This window comes from Lactuca serriola, chromosome 3, assembly GCF_051521515.1.
Source record: "Lactuca serriola cultivar US96UC23 chromosome 3, Lser_US96UC23_V15, whole genome shotgun sequence".
In the NCBI taxonomy this organism is placed as follows: domain Eukaryota; kingdom Viridiplantae; phylum Streptophyta; class Magnoliopsida; order Asterales; family Asteraceae; genus Lactuca; species Lactuca serriola.
In genome coordinates, this window is record NC_136410.1 from 175,932,085 (window position 1) to 175,944,548 (window position 12,464).

The following is a 12,464-nucleotide window of genomic DNA, read 5'->3' on the forward strand; positions in this document are numbered from 1 at the left end:
ATTTTATTGTTTTGAAGTGAGCTAACAATTTTTTTTTTATTTTTTTATTTTTTTCATAACTTTTATAACTAGCTAAATACCGGAGAAAACAAACAAAACAATTAGTTCATAAGCGGATTTTGCATCCACAAGGTAAATGTTTTTCTAACTTTACAATTCTTAATGGAAAACCAATTAAACAAAAAAGAAATGATAGAATCAAACATGAACTCCTTGTACTTCTTGTTTTCAAAAACTTGCACGTTTCTGTACGTCCAAAGAACAAAAATCAACGTATCACAAGCCACCTCAATAATCAATCTCCAAGCGTTTGTAACCACATGCGCACCTATCATACCAAAAAGATCTTCCATGGAATCGAAAATCGTAATAATCAAATATAGCCATCTTGATGGAATCGAAACTCAGAATCGTGAAATGAAACCGTCTGTCCAAATTCTGCCAAAGATGCAATGCTAACGAGCATTCTAAAATACATGTAAAACATCTTCTAACGCCACCCCTCAACACTGACATAAAAGAGAAGGTAACTTAACACCTTTTGACCGAGATTGCAATGTGTCATTAAACAGTGGAGCAAAGTCTTCAAATAAAAATATTATTTTTTATAAGAAGGAATTTAGTCCACCAACAGGGGGGGGGGGGAATAAGATGGAGCCTAGCTTTAGTTTCCATCCCGAAGAAGAAATCATCTATCTTGATAACCCACCTCTAATAATATTATCTATTATTAAGTTCAACAAAGTCCAACATCTCCATAATTTGATGAAGTTGTCACTCCAACACCCAGCCAATCATATATCTTCTCTAGGTAATTACACAAGCCCTATCTATCAAATACTCAGAAATATGCGCATTGCTAGTAACCTCCAAAGCAGACATAATTTTGTTGATTCCCTCATGCATCTAACTGGGGAACTAATTATATAAAGTAGCAGGCCTTCAAGGGCACATGGGTCTTCCAGCTAGAGTTTTCATATCAGTGTAGCACGAACCACACATCTCTCTCTTTCCATATTGTCCTGGAACACAGTTACAACGACGACAGCACGCCATGCAGCTTGGGTGGCATCTTTCTTGCTTCAAGTCTAACTCGCACCTTAACTTGCATGATGAAAAACACTCTAGAAGATATGATGAATCAATCATTACGGATTATATATATATATATATATATATATATATATATATATATATATATATATATATATATTGTAGCTTAGGTTTTAATGGAAATGTTTAGTCCTTAATACATATACTAGTACCTTCCGAGTTTAACGCTCGCTTGCTTATCAGTGCAGTAATATTGTTGCAAGGTGGTGAGGGGCTAGGCGTGACAGGGTAAGATGGTGGCATATTTGGTGAGGGAATATATGGAGGAATGATGGGTGAAATGGGATATGATGGACTGATTGAGGGTGGGACAATCGGTGGTGGCATATCAGGTGAATTTGGAGATGGTGGAGTTGAGGGTGGAGGTGTGGTGATGCAAGGTGGCGGGGAAGGTGGAGTGTTTGTTGGATATGTAAATGGTGCAGGTGCCGGCGTCACTGGTACAGTAGGAGAAGGTGCAGGTGGAGTGTTTATTGGGTATGGTGGAATTGTCGGTGGTATCAGCGGAGGTAATGGTGTTACAGCAGGTGGAGTGGTGGGTGGATACGGAAGCAGTGGAGCTGGCGGTGGTGGAGTTGTGCTGTTGCAGGGAAAATCGGGAGCAATACTAGGCGAGATCGCCGGAGCAGGAGGGAAAATGGGTGGGTTTGGATATGGCGGATTATAACCACGTTCATCTGGTCCTTCATTAAAAGGCGCTGGCGATGGTGAACTAACAGGAGGGCAAGCTAGCACAGCGGGGGCAGGTGTGGGCGAAATAGAGGGTGCTGGAGCAGGTACCGGTGGGTTTGGAACGGGTGAAGGTGCATAAACTGGCGGAGATACGGTGGGTGAAGGCGGAGGTCTGTTGTTACATGCTGGTGTACCTGGAACAACAATGGCTGAAGACAGTGGCATGGAAATTGGTGCCGCAAACCCAACATGTGTGACCTATATATAATACACGAATTAAAAAATTACTGACTTTAAATAAACGATCATCTTCAAAAATGGTAATAGTTCGTATAGCTTAGGTTAGGCACGTTTTCATATTAAAATATAAACTAAATATGCATAGCGTACAAAACATCCATGCATATCTTATATATAACCAATTGGAGCGTCAACATGAATTGAGAATATGCAATCATGATGTAATTGAAACAACTATAACTATAGTAATATATTAATGGCTAATGCTAGCATGCAATAACATATTCATTTTGCCAAATGTATGAAACTACACAATTTAGCAAAATTTTATTGATCATTTTATCTATTTTGCCCGGATTGTGACAACTCATTATTATTTTAGTATCTTGCAATGAATATTGTACATCGCGCATGAAACGTGTCCATTAGTTATTGAAATTACACAAATAATAATCATTGAATGAACCATACAAACATGACTTAACAATCTCATATCCATATCCATGTGAACAGTTAGTTTAGAAACATAAATTCCGTACATTATGCAAAATAATCTTTATGTTATGCGAATGAAACTTAACAAAACTTCCCAATGAACCTTGTATGTTATGCAATTGAAAGTTGTACAATACGGAATGAGTACCTAATCATTTGATGAAATGTGGAAAATATACAAGATTAAAGAGGGAAAAGGAAACTTACAGAAGTTGCGACCAAGAGAAAAAACGTCAAAACGAAGCAATGAGACTTCATGGCTATGAAAGTACAAATGAAAGAGTGAAGATTGGGATGATTCGAATGGAGGTGATTTCGTAGTGTATATATAGAAGAAAAAAGCGAGTAAAATTCATTTATGTATGGTTATAAATGGGTACAACCTCATAAAAGTTTGAAATTTGAAGTGTTTTGCTTTTAGACGCCCATACCCTATAAGATTCCCATACCCTATAAGATGTGAATATATCTTTATTCGATAAAAAAAAAAAACAATGTTATGAGAGCTTGACAATAGGTCTTTATAGTTTTATAATATTATTAAAAGTATTGAGAAAATAGTTATGATATATGCAACTTAATTTTTCGTTTAATAAACATAGTTCATAGCGAGTTACTATCAAATACATTGCTATAAATTTAAAGGATAATAGTTGTATATAATTCATGTAGTAAACATTCAGATACTGATATTGGAAAAAAGTTTCTTATATTTATTTTTAAAATGAATTAAGAAAATGTTAATGATATATGCAAGTTTTACGTTTAATAAATATAGTTTACAGCGAGCTACTACCATACACATTGATATAAATTTAGAGGATAATGATTGCATATAATTATGCAACTTTTACGTTTAATAAAGATAGTTTATAACAAGCTACTATCATATATATTACTATAAATTTAGAGGATAATGATTGCATATAATTTATGTAGTAAACATTTATATATTAATACTGGAAAAAAAAGTTCCTTCTATTTAGAATGAAAGAGTCCTTATGGGAATTAATTCACAACTAGAATAATTATTTTATAAAAAACAAATTATGAGGTTAAAATGCATTTAAATGAATTTTAGACGAAAGACTTTAATCAACCGTGTCCAGGATTAAATATAGGAGAACCGATATATATTTTCTTTAAATGTATATTATTCAAATGTATTATTTATTTCTATTACAAAACCAAATTTTTAGTTTTTTTTTTTTTTTCTATTAAGCTACTATATTATTCTCCTTTACCCAACTATAACTATTTATATTAAGATGATATATTTTCAACTAGCAAAAAAAATCACTAGAAAGTTAAATTATAATCGAATGAGACTAAAAATTAGATAAAACATTTACATTGGTAACCATTGCATTTATTTTATTGTTTTGAAGTGAGCTAACAAATTTTTTTTTTTTTATTTTTTTCATAACTTTTAAAACTAGCTAAATACCGGAGAAAACAAACAAAACAATTAGTTCATAAGCGGATTTTGCATCCACAAGGTAAATGTTTTTCTAACTTTACAATTCTTAATGGAAAACCAATTAAACAAAAAAGAAATGATAGAATCAAACATGAACTCCTTGTACTTCTTGTTTTCAAAAACTTGCATGTTTCTGTACGTCCAAAGAACAAAAATCAACGTATCACAAGCCACCTCAATAATCAATCTCCAAGCGTTTGTAACCATATGCGCACCTATCATACCAAAAAGATCTTCCATGGAATCGAAAATCGTAATAATCAAATATAGCCATCTTGATGGAATCGAAACTCAGAATCGTGAAATGAAACCGTCTGTCCAAATTCTGCCAAAGATGCAATGCTAACGAGCATTCTAAAATACATGTAAAACATCTTCTAACGCCACCCCTCAACACTGACATAAAAGAGAAGGTAACTCAACACCTTTTGACCGAGATTGCAATGTGTCATTAAACAGTGGAGCAAAGTCTTCAAATAAAAATATTATTTTTTATAAGAAGGAATTTAGTCCACCAACAGGGGGGGGGGGAATAAGATGGAGCCTAGCTTTAGTTTCCATCCCGAAGAAGAAATCATCTATCTTGATAACCCACCTCTAATAATATTATCTATTATTAAGTTCAACAAAGTCCAACATCTTCATAATTTGATGAAGTTGTCACTCCAACACCCAGCCAATAATGTATCTTCTCTAGGTAATTACACAAGCCCTATCTATCAAATACTCAGAAATATGTGCATTGCTAGTAACCTCCAAAGCAGACATAATTTTATTGATTCCCTCATGCATATAACTGGGGAACTAATTATATAAAGTAGCAGGCCTTCAAGGGCACATGGGTCTTCCAGCTAGAGTTTTCATATCAGTGTAGCATGAACCACACATCTCTCTCTTTCCATATTGTCCTGGAACACAGTTACAACGACGACAGCACGCCATGCAGCTTTGGTGGCATCTTTCTTGCTTCAAGTCTAACTCGCACCTTAACTTGCATGATGAAAAACACTCTACAAGATATGATGAATCAATCATTACGGATTATATATATATATATATATATATATATATATATATATATATATATATTGTAGCTTAGGTTTTAATGGAAATGTTTAGTCCTTAATACATATACTAGTACCTTCCGAGTTTAACGCTCGCTTGCTTATCAGTGCAGTAATATTGTTGCAAGGTGGTGAGGGGCTAGGCGTGACAGGGTAAGATGGTGGCATATTTGGTGAGGGAATATATGGAGGAATGATGGGTGAAATGGGATATGATGGACTGATTGAGGGTGGGACAATCGGTGGTGGCATATCAGGTGAATTTGGAGATGGTGGAGTTGAGGGTGGAGGTGTGGTGATGCAAGGTGGCGGGGAAGGTGGAGTGTTTGTTGGATATGTAAATGGTGCAGGTGCCGGCGTCACTGGTACTGTAGGAGAAGGTGCAGGTGGAGTGTTTATTGGGTATGGTGGAATTGTCGGTGGTATCAGCGGAGGTAATGGTGTTACAGCAGGTGGAGTGGTGGGTGGATACGGAAGCAGTGGAGCTGGCGGTGGTGGAGTTGTGCTGTTGCAGGGAAAATCGGGAGCAATACTAGGCGAGATCGCCGGAGCAGGAGGGAAAATGGGTGGGTTTGGATATGGCGGATTATAACCACGTTCATCTGGTCCTTCATTAAAAGGCGCTGGCGATGGTGAACTAACAGGAGGGCAAGCTAGCACAGCGGGGGCAGGTGTGGGCGAAATAGAGGGTGCTGGAGCAGGTACCGGTGGGTTTGGAACGGGTGAAGGTGCATAAACTGGCGGAGATACGGTGGGTGAAGGCGGAGGTGTGTTGTTTCATGCTGGTGTACCTGGAACAACAATGGCTGAAGACAGTGGCATGGAAATTGGTGCCGCAAACCCAACATGTGTGACCTATATATAATACACGAATTAAAAAATTACTGACTTTAAATAAACGATCATCTTCAAAAATGGTAATAGTTCGTATAGCTTAGGTTAGACACGTTTTCATATTAAAATATAAACTAAATATGCATAGCGTACAAAACATCCATGCATATCTTATATATAACCAATTGGAGCGTCAACATGAATTGAGAATATGCAATCATGATGTAATTGAAACAACTATAACTATAGTAATATATTAATGGCTAATGCTAGCATGCAATAACATATTCATTTTGCCAAATGTATGAAACTACACAATTTAGCAAAATTTTATTGATCATTTTATCTATGTTGCCCGGATTGTGACAACTCATTATTATTTTAGTATCTTGCAATGAATATTGTACATCGCGCATGAAACGTGTCCATTAGTTATTGAAATTACACAAATAATAATCATTGAATGAACCATACAAACATGACTTAACAATCTCATATCCATGTGAACAGTTAGTTTAGAAACATAAATTCCGTACATTATGCAAAATAATCTTTATGTTATGCGAATGAAACTTAACAAAACTTCCCAATGAACCTTGTATGTTATGCAATTGAAAGTTGTACAATACGGAATGAGTACCTAATCATTTGATGAAATGTGGAAAATATACAAGATTAAAGAGGGAAAAGGAAACTTACAGAAGTTGCGACCAAGAGAAAAAACGTCAAAACGAAGCAATGAGACTTCATGGCTATGAAAGTACAAATGAAAGAGTGAAGATTGGGATGATTCGAATGGAGGTGATTTCGTAGTGTATATATAGAAGAAAAAAGCGAGTAAAATTCATTTACGTATGGTTATAAATGGGTACAACCTCATAAAAGTTTGAAATTTGAAGTGTTTTGCTTTTAGACGCCCATACCCTATAAGATTCCCATACCCTATAAGATGTGAATATATCTTTATTCGATAAAAAAAACAATGTTATGAGAGCTTGACAATAGATCTTTATAGTTTTATAATATTATTAAAAGTATTGAGAAAATAGTTATGATATATGCAACTTAATTTTTCGTTTAATAAACATAGTTCATAGCGAGTTACTATCAAATACATTGCTATAAATTTAGAGGATAATAGTTGTATATAATTTATGTAGTAAACATTCAGATACTGATATTGGAAAAAAGTTTCTTATATTTATTTTTAAAATGAATTAAGAAAATGTTAATGATATATGCAAGTTTTACGTTTAATAAATATAGTTTACAGCGAGCTACTACCATACACATTGATATAAATTTAGAGGATAATGATTTCATATAATTATGCAACTTTTACGTTTAATAAAGATAGTTTATAACAAGCTACTATCATATATATTACTATAAATTTAGAGGATAATTATTGCATATAATTTATGTAGTAAACATTTATATATTAATACTGGAAAAAAAAGTTCCTTCTATTTAGAATGAAAGAGTCCTTATGGGAATTAATTCACAACTAGAATAATTATTTTATAAAAAATAAATTATCAGGTTAAAATGCATTTAAATGAATTTTAGACGAAAGATTTTAATCAACCGTGTCCAGGATTAAATATAGGAGAACCGATATCTATTTTCTTTAAATGTATATTATTCAAATGTATTATTTATTTCTATTACAAAACCAAATTTTTAGTTTTTTCTTTTTTTTTTCTATTAAGCTACTATATTATTCTCCTTTACCCAATTATAACTATTTATATTAAGATGTTATATTTTCAACTAGCAAAAAAAATCACTAGAAAGTTAAATTATAATCGAATGAGACTAAAAATTAGATAAAACATTTACATTGGTAACCATTGCATTTATTTTATTGTTTTGAAGTGAGCTAACAATTTTTTTTTTTTTTTCATAACTTTTAAAACTAGCTAAATACCGGAGAAAACAAACAAAACAATTAGTTCATAAGTGGATTTTGCATCCACAAGGTAAATGTTTTTCTAACTTTACAATTATTAATGGAAAACCAATTAAACAAAAAAGAAATGATAGAATCAAACATGAACTCCTTGTACTTCTTGTTTTCAAAAACTTGCACGTTTCTGTACGTCCAAAGAACAAAAATCAACGTATCACAAGCCACCTCAATAATCAATCTCCAAGCGTTTGTAACCACATGCGCACCTATCATACCAAAAAGATCTTCCATGGAATCGAAAATCGTAATAATCAAATATAGCCATCTTGATGGAATCGAAACTCAGAATCGTGAAATGAAACCGTCTCTCCAAATTCTGCCAAAGATGCAATGCTAACGAGCATTCTAAAATACATGTAAAACATCTTCTAACGCCACCCCTCAACACTGACATAAAAGAGAAGGTAACTTAACACCTTTTGACCGAGATTGCAATGTGTCATTAAACAGTGGAGCAAAGTCTTCAAATAAAAATATTATTTTTTATAAGAAGGAATTTAGTCCACCAACAGGGGGGGGGGAATAAGATGGAGCCTAGCTTTAGTTTCCATCCCGAAGAAGAAATCATCTATCTTGATAACCCACCTCTAATAATATTATCTATTATTAAGTTCAACAAAGTCCAACATCTCCATAATTTGATGAAGTTGTCACTCCAACACCCAGCCAATAATATATCTTCTCTAGGTAATTACACAAGCCCTATCTATCAAATACTCAGAAATATGCGCATTGCTAGTAACCTCCAAAGCAGACATAATTTTATTGATTCCCTCATGCATATAACTGGGGAACTAATTATATAAAGTAGCAGGCCTTCAAGGGCACATGGGTCTTCCAGCTAGAGTTTTCATATCAGTGTAGCACGAACCACACATCTCTCTCTTTCCATATTGTCCTGGAACACAGTTACAACGATGACAGCACGCCATGCAGCTTGGGTGGCATCTTTCTTGCTTCAAGTCTAACTCGCACCTTAACTTGCATGATGAAAAACACTCTACAAGATATGATGAATCAATCATTACGGATTATATATATATATATATATATATATATATATATATATATATTGTAGCTTAGGTTTTAATGGAAATGTTTAGTCCTTAATACATATACTAGTACCTTCCGAGTTTAACGCTCGCTTGCTTATCAGTGCAGTAATATTGTTGCAAGGTGGTGAGGGGCTAGGCGTGACAGGGTAAGATGGTGGCATATTTGGTGAGGGAATATATGGAGGAATGATGGGTGAAATGGGATATGATGGACTGATTGAGGGTGGGACAATCGGTGGTGGCATATCAGGTGAATTTGGAGATGGTGGAGTTGAGGGTGGAGGTGTGGTGATGCAAGGTGGCGGGGAAGGTGGAGTGTTTGTTGGATATGTAAATGGTGCAGGTGCCGGCGTCACTGGTACTGTAGGAGAAGGTGCAGGTGGAGTGTTTATTGGGTATGGTGGAATTGTCGGTGGTATCAGCGGAGGTAATGGTGTTACAGCAGGTGGAGTGGTGGGTGGATACAGAAGCAGTGGAGCTGGCGGTGGTGGAGTTGTGCTGCTGCAGGGAAAATCGGGAGCAATACTAGGCGAGATCGCCGGAGCAGGAGGGAAAATGGGTGGGTTTGGATATGGCGGATTATAACCACGTTCATCTGGTCCTTCATTAAAAGGCGCTGGCGATGGTGAACTAACAGGAGGGCAAGCTAGCACAGCGGGGGCAGGTGTGGGCGAAATAGAGGGTGCTAGAGCAGGTACCGGTGGGTTTAGAACGGGTGAAGGTGCATAAACTGGCGGAGATACGGTGGGTGAAGGCAGAGGTCTGTTGTTACATGCTGGTGTACCTGGAACAATAATGGCTGAAGACAGTGGCATGGAAATTGGTGCCGCAAACCCAACATGTGTGACCTATATATAATACACGAATTAAAAAATTACTGACTTTAAATAAACGATCATCTGCAAAAATGGTAATAGTTCGTATAGCTTAGGTTAGACACGTTTTCATATTAAAATATAAACTAAATATGCATAGTGTACAAAACATCCATGCATATCTTGTATATAACCAATTGGAGCGTCAACATGAATTGAGAATATGCAATCATGATGTAATTAAAACAACTATAACTATAGTAATATATTAATGGCTAATGCTAGCATGCAATAACATATTCATTTTGCCAAATGTATGAAACTACACAATTTAGCAAAATTTTATGGATCATTTTATCTATTTTGCCCGGATTGTGACAACTCATTATTATTTTAGTATCTTGCAATGAATATTGTACATCGTGCATGAAACGTGTCCATTAGTTATTGAAATTACACAAATAATAATCATTGAATGAACCATACAAACATGACTTAACAATCTCATATCCATGTGAACAGTTAGTTTAGAAACATAAATTCCGTACATTATGCAAAATAATCTTTATGTTATGCGAATGAAACTTAACAAAACTTCCCAATGAACCTTGTATGTTATGCAATTGAAAGTTGTACAATACGGAATGAGTACCTAATCATTTGATGAAATGTGGAAAATATACAAGATTAAAGAGGGAAAAGGAAACTTACAGAAGTTGCGACCAAGAGAAAAAACGTCAAAACGAAGCAATGAGACTTCATGTCTATGAAAGTAACAATGAAAGAGTGAAGATTGGGATGATTCGAATGGAGGTGATTTCGTAGTGTATATATAGAAGAAAAAAGCGAGTAAAATTCATTTACGTATGGTTATAAATGGGTACAACCTCATAGAAATTTGAAGTGTTTTTCTTTTAGACGCCCATACCCTATAAGATTCCCATACCCTATAAGATGTGAATATATCTTTATTCGATAAAAAAAAAAAACAATGTTATGAGAGCTTGACAATAGGTCTTTATAGTTTTATAATATTATTAAAAGTATTGAGAAAATAGTTATGATTTATGCAACTTAATTTTTCGTTTAATAAACATAGTTCATAGCGAGTTACTATCATATACATTGCTATAAATTTAGAGGATAATAGTTGTATATAATTCATGTAGCAAACATTCAGATATTGATATTGGAAAAAAGTTTCTTATATTTATTTTTAAAATGAATTAAGAAAATTTTAATGATATATGCAAGTTTTACGTTTAATAAATATAGTTTACAGCGAGCTACTACCATACACATTGATATAAATTTAGAGGATAATGATTGCATATAATTATGCAACTTTTACGTTTAATAAAGATAGTTTATAACAAGCTACTATCATATATATTACTATAAATTTAGAGGATAATGATTGCATATAATTTATGTAGTAAACATTGATATATTAATACTGGAAAAAAAAGTTCAGAGTCCTTATGGGAATTAATTCACAAGTAGAATAATTATTTTATAAAAAACCAATTATGAGGTTAAAATGCATTTAAATGAATTTTAGACGAAAGATTTTAATCAACCGTGTCCAGGATTAAATATAGGAGAACCGATATCTATTTTCTTTAAATGTATATTATTCAAATGTATTATTTATTTCTATTACAAAACCAAATTTTTAGTTTTTTTTTTTTTTCTATTAAGCTACTATATTATTCTCCTTTACCCAACTATAACTTTTTATATTAAGATGTTATATTTTCAACTAGCAAAAAAAATCACTAGAAAGTTATATTATAATCGAATGAGACTAAAAATTAGATAAAACATTTACATTGGTAACCATTGCATTTATTTTATTGTTTTGAAGTGAGCTAACAATTTTTTTTTTTTTTCATAACTTTTAAAACTAGCTAAATACCGGAGAAAACAAACAAAACAATTAGTTCATAAGCGGATTTTGCATCCACAAGGTAAATGTTTTTCTAACTTTACAATTATTAATGGAAAACCAATTAAACAAAAAAGAAATGATAGAATCAAACATGAACTCCTTGTACTTCTTGTTTTCAAAAACTTGCACGTTTCTGTACGTCCAAAGAACAAAAATCAACGTATCACAAGCCACCTCAATAATCAATCTCCAAGCGTTTGTAACCACATGCGCACCTATCATACCAAAAAGATCTTCCATGGAATCGAAAATCGTAATAATCAAATATAGCCATCTTGATGGAATCGAAACTCAGAATCGTGAAATGAAACCGTCTCTCCAAATTCTGCCAAAGATGCAATGCTAACGAGCATTCTAAAATACATGTAAAACATCTTCTAACGCCACCCCTCAACACTGACATAAAAGAGAAGGTAACTTAACACCTTTTAACCGAGATTGCAATGTGTCATTAAACAGTGGAGCAAAGTCTTCAAATAAAAATATTATTTTTTATAAGAAGGAATTTAGTCCTCCAATAGGGGGGGGGGGGAATAAGATTTAGCCTAGCTTTAGTTTCCATCCCGAAGAAGAAATCATCTATCTTGATAACCCACCTCTAATAATATTATCTATTATTAAGTTCAACAAAGTCCAACATCTCCATAATTTGATGAAGTTGTCACTCCAACACCCAGCCAATAATATATCTTCTCTAGGTAATTACACAAGCCCTATCTATCAAATACTCAGAAATATGCGCATTGCTAGTAACCTCCAAAGCAGACATAATT